Below are 6,139 nucleotides of genomic sequence, written 5' to 3' on the forward strand. Positions count from 1 at the left end.
TTGGTTTTCCTTTTACTTCTTCAAAGGAGTGGCAGGAAGCTGTTTCCAAGAGAATAAAAAGGACAACCTACAATGTTAATAAGTAAATGCTGTTCTTAGTCACTCAGCTGTGGCCGACTCTTTGCGACCCCATGGACTGTAGCCCACCAGCTACTCTGCCCACGGGTATTCCCCAGGCAAGAATACCAGAGTGGGTAGCCTATCCCTTCTCCAGGGGAACTTGCTGACCCAGGAACTGAAACGGCGTCTCCTGCATTACAGGCAGATTTTTTACGCTGAGCTACCCAGGAAGCCCTAAGAGGTAAATAAGTAATAGCTGTCTTGGTTTAGAATCTGGAGCCCAGGGAGATGAAGTGACTGGACCCAAAATTCGGAGGTAGTCAGTGAGTTGCAATATTTCCTGACTTCAGAGCAAGTGATCTCTCCCCTCCTCCGTGAATTTGTTTTAACTCTGCATTACGACCCAATGATGATGAACCAAGCATGTAATATGTGATGCCTTTTTAGGAACAGAAACAAACTTGGGCAATTTGGTAACTGGGCCACAGATGGAATCAGTGAGAACCTAGGGAAAGAGTGTAGACATTCTGGCTGTGGGGTAACCCTCCATCAGATGGTGCCACCTCAGGAGCTTAAGACTAAGTTATCTACCCAGAATCTGAAACAAGCTTTGATCTACCTACTTAGCACAGTGTGAGACTATGAGAAGGCAGTGAGGTGTGGTGTGTGGTTTGATAAAAATTAGTAAAAACGGTGCCAGAAGAACGGGAAAAAACAAAAACAGATGTGTAAGCGTGTATAATCAGAAAGGCATTATGTACATAATCCTAGCAGCTTTATTCAATGGCTTATTCCTTTTCGGTGATCATGTTGGTAGATGAGCTAATTGCAAATTTGTTAAATATTCATAACCAGCAATTTCTGCTAAGTGACAATGAACTGTCACAGTTGAAAGGATTATAGACCCTAGTGTGACATGATTCCATAGGCTGCCTCCTGTCTTCACCCAGAATCATATCTACCCATTTCCTACCTACAGCACAGGTATTAAGGGGCAGCGCAGGTTGGAGGAAGTGCCCAGTGTGGAAGGACAAAGCATAATCTGGATACCAGATGGAAACTGACGCCACAGCTTTCAACCACAAAGCTGTTCTCCAATGCCCAGACTTTCCCAAATAGGTTTGGGTACTCTGTTGTTCTGTTCATTCTCAACTCATTTTCTGTAAATACTGCCTTTTAGAAGTGGAAAAACTACAGGAACAGGGCAAATTATTTTCACCAATGAGTTTTTCTGTCCCCTAGAGTCTTACTTCTCAAAGTTGCAGTTGGGAGCATGTTCTCACCCAGCATCTCAAGCCCCACCCACACCCTTGTATCCAGATCTGCATTTTAAAGTGATTTATATACCAGGTGAATATTATGCAGTTTACTATGCACCACAGCAAAAGGACTTGAACTTTGTCAGGGGAACTGACTGATACCTTTTGTGGTTCAAGATCACATGGGCTTAGAGTCTTAGAGGAAATAGCACAGAAACCTGTGGTTTTCAGATCTCTTAATACCCACAGTGTATTTGGAGGTTAACCCGTCTGTTTTGCATGTTTCTGTCACAGTTACCGCAGTTGATCTAATAATGGTCATTAGTGTGTCTCCTTATCCAATGTGTAGGAATTCCTCGACTCTCTGTCAGCTTTCAGGATACGCTGCCCCAGGTGAGGTAAGCCCCAAGTTTCTCCATGTGATGCGATTTATACTTTGTCAGTCAGTTCCTCAACAGTCTTACTCATTATCAGGCAGTTTCTTCATTATCCATAGTCTGCTTACATGTCCATGCACACTCCAATGCTTCTTACAGACCTGCTCATTGGCAATTTTACATGTTGATTTCAGATGCATGTGTTCACCTGAATGTGATTTTCATTTTGCCCTGACATTTGCCATTACAATCAAAATCAACCGAATAGTTCATTGCTTGTTCATCATCACAATGATCCATCACTATTTATCAAGCACCTACTAGGTGCCAAACACACTGCTCAGTACCACACAAATGTTATCTCTAATCCTCCATGCAAAGCAGCATGTAGTATTTTCCCCAAATACAGATGAAGGAAATCATCTCAGAAAGCTTAAATGACAGGAGAAATGATGATGTCACCTTTAAGACATGAGGGTGCCTGAATCTAAAGTGGCATCTTTTCACTGCCTCACGGGTCCCTATTGCCTTTGCCAACTTACATCACTGTGATCACAGTTTTGCATACGCGTAACAGTGTTATGCGTTGATCCCTTTTAGGTGTTACAAGCATTGACTTCACATTGTGTGATACGCATCCACTTCATTTGCAAAAGCAATGTTGAAACTCTTAGCTCCATATATTGTTGAACAGCCAGTAGAGAGAGTCATAAATAATTGTCAACTCAGAGTTGAATTCCCTGCCTATAGATTTAACTTTTTTTTTTTTAATTTCTGGAACATGTAGAGATAGAAGTATCAAAGAATTAGGTGGTTATTTTAAAGTTTAATAAGTAAATCTTGTTCATAAACCCTTGGGCACTATGAAATCAAAATATTTAACCCTAAAACTCCTTTTATAGTAATATCTAATTTATATTTTTTCATTTCCAATTTACATTGAATGTATAGTCTGAAAAGACTGTATCATAAATAGATACATAATAATATATACAGTTTTATGAACACCAAAGAATAATGTCCAAAATAAACTTTTGAACACCTATTTATAAGTATCTGAATATTTTCACTCTAATATTAAGAATTCTGATGAATAAGATGAATTAATTTTAGTATGGGTACTATTTTCTTATCTATACCATAATGGCAAACATATAAATAATATTTTTGTCTTACAAGTTTTAATATGTGAGAGGTTTCAGAAATTTGTTATAAATTATTTTTATATCCCTTGTCTTTGAAGTCTTTACACATTTTCTGGTCCAAAATCTTCAACACATATTAAAATTTTTGAGTGGTGGAGAAAAGAAATGGACTCATGTTCCCATCAGATCTCTTAGGGTTGCAAGAAGGAGAAACTCAAATTAGCTGGAATAAAAGACAAGTGTGAAGGTTCAAGACAAGAAATTTACCTGGGACCCCAGGGACTGAAGCGAGGAGCTTAGAAGACAGGAAGAATCACAGACATCTCCGGGGTCCATGGGATCTGTCTGAGTCTTGAGTCTTTCTGTCCCAACTTCTTCTGATTAGGGACCACCACCAGCTACAGGAAGTGGCTTCCCTATGTCCAAATAGAAGGGCCCCACTATGCAAAGAATTTCTCTTAACAGCACAGCCATACCTACTGAACAGACCATAGTCCCAGTGATGAAGAAGTGAGCCACAGAAATGTCCTAACTTGGGGCAAATCCCAGGAAGAAATGCCTGGACTTACAGTTCTTGTCCTCCTGCATTTTATATCTTGCCAGACTCCCCTGAAAAATCAAACCCCTTTGAGTTGGAGAATCCTGGCCCAAGTTTCAAAATGTTGTCATGAAACTAATGTCTTATTGTCTTCTCTTCCAGTATCTGGTGGCCTCCAAATGGTTATCTTGACCTTCTCTTCATATCATTGTATCTTATTCAGAGGGAGGGAACAGAAGAATTTTGTGGACAGAGATGCTTATGCAGCTTAGATGCTGAAATAGACATTTGAAATCATGTGGTAACAAGTCAAGGAAAGCCATTGACCACCAGGAGCTGAAAAAGGTGGGGAATGGCTCTCCTCTCCAGCCTCCAGATGAAGTGTGGTCCTACCCACACCCTGGTTTCTGCCCAGGGATATTAATTTCCTACTTCTGGCCTCCAGAAATATGAGAAAATAAACTTCTCTTATTTTAAGCCACCATTTTGGGGTAATTTTTTATTGCAGCCACAGAAAACGAACACACTTGGACACACCAAAATTCTGTACATATGTGTGAGTGTATCTCTACAATAAACACTCAGAAGATGCTGGCCTACAAATGCATAGTTACAATCTTCATGGCTACTACCAACTGCCCTCAGAGTAACCATTGAACAGCCCCAGAAGCAAGATTTCAAGCTTGCATATGCTAGTACTCTTACTTTCACAATGTTATTAAATGCTTTGATTATAAAATTGAAAATTATATTCTAATTGTTGTTTGAAAGTGAATTTCTATTATTCATGGGCTTGTTATTTAAAGATCTTTTGTAATATCTGGTTGCATCCACTGCCATTTTTCTGCTGTGCTTTTTTTGTTTGTTTTTTGTTTACTTGAATTTTTTTTTTCAAATCTTTTGGCCAAGCTGCAAGGCATGTGGGATCTTAGTTCCCTGACCAAACTCTCGACCCAGGCATTAGCAGTGTAAAGTCTGAACCACTGGACTGTCAGGGAAGTCCCTCTGCTGTGGTTTTGATATTTTGTGTAATCAGTGTCTATGAATCTTTTTATGTTCAAGTAATTAATCTGAATATGAGTTACAATTCATTTTTACTTATCATTTGTCTTTTGATGTTACTTTGCATACAGGATTTTTACAACACAGGATTTCCTCTTTTTTTTATGTAGTTAATATTTATAGCTGCTGGCTTTCAGGTCATGCTTTGAAAGTCTTTCCCACATCAAGATTGTTTTTTAAAGTCCTCTCTTGTAATTGTGAAGTTTCAGTTTTGATTATTAAATTTGTTTTTCCACATGTCTATCTTGGAGTACTAATGCTGCTATAAATGATCCATCTTTTTGTATGTGTTTGGGTCTACTTTGGGACTTTCTCTTCTGCTACAGAGATCTTTCTGTCTATACCTCGTTTTAAATAAAACAAAGCAGGCTGTAAAATGTGAATTCTGGTTAGGGTTCTGAGTTCCCCCACCATTGATGCGTCAACCACCATCAGGTCTCCTGTTCCTTTAGCTTCGAGACCAGATGTGAGCGGCTCTGCATCATGAGGAATCCCTCAGAGACAAGCACGTGGCAGCAACTTTGATGACTGCTTCAGCTCCTGCCCGGGCTCCTGGTGAAGTCAGGCTGCACCCGAAGGACCTGTTCGTGAAAGAAACTACAGGACACCTTCCACTTGGAATCAAGAAATAGTCCCTTTGAAGGGATTGGTGAGGAGTCAATTCAGGACAATTGTGGGGCACTTGTGACAGAAGTGACTAAAACCCATCCCTGGTGTTGCCAACGTGGTTACCCCAGATGCAAAATTACAGTCTGGGCTGGGGACAGAGCCAAGCACAGTCACAGGATATCTCAGGAGTCCTCTAAGCTTCCCACCGCGGGAACCGTGAAATCTCTAAAGCCATTCCGGGAGTGAAAAATAAGGTCGTACACAGGGTCACTGAGTTCTCAGCATCAAAGAGTTGAATTGTGTTCAAAACAGCAGCGGGACACAATGACCGCCTGCTTCCCATAGATCCACGTGGCGGTGGGATGGGGTGGTGAAAAAATGTTCTCTGATGGGTCCCTTTCCTGGGATTGTTTACAAATCTTGCCATGTCTTCTTTGCCGTTTACTGCTCCTTTGCAGTCTTTTTCTTGCTTGTTTATTCATTTAGTTAAGCCTCTTTGCCTGCACAGGCATGCACCATACGACGATATAGCAGGACTTCTTGTTCTAAAAAACAGGCATCAGTTAGCTAGATGCCTGTCACATGCAAATACAGACAGGCAGGAGAGGCTATAGTTTGTTTGTCACATCCAGGGTGGAAAGAGGTTCCTGTCAATCAGCTCCGTGATTGCATCAGTCTTCTGTATCGCCTCAGAGACTAGAGACTTCACACAGAGCTATCGGTGTGGCAGGACCTGCAAAGGGTTAGAGATATCCTGGGAGCTCACGAGCAGTAAGGGATCCACCCTCCTTCCAGTTAGTCTAGATGGACCTGCATCTTGGAGGCAGCCTCAGCACCAGAAGACTTATGAAAATCAAAATTAGGAACCTACTATATAGCACGAGGAGCTCAACTCGGTGCTCCACAATGACTTGGAGGGGGGGGATGTGGGAGGGGGAAGGTCAACGAGGGAGGGTGTATATGTATGCATGGTTGCACGCTAAGTCGCTTCAGTCAAACCCAACTCTTTGCAACCCTGTGGACTGTAGCTAGGCTCCTCTGTCCATGGGATTCTCCAGACAAGAATACTGGAGTGGGTTGCTATGCTCT

The sequence above is a fragment of the Muntiacus reevesi genome, chromosome 2 (genome assembly GCF_963930625.1).
Source record: "Muntiacus reevesi chromosome 2, mMunRee1.1, whole genome shotgun sequence".
NCBI classification, from domain to species: domain Eukaryota; kingdom Metazoa; phylum Chordata; class Mammalia; order Artiodactyla; family Cervidae; genus Muntiacus; species Muntiacus reevesi.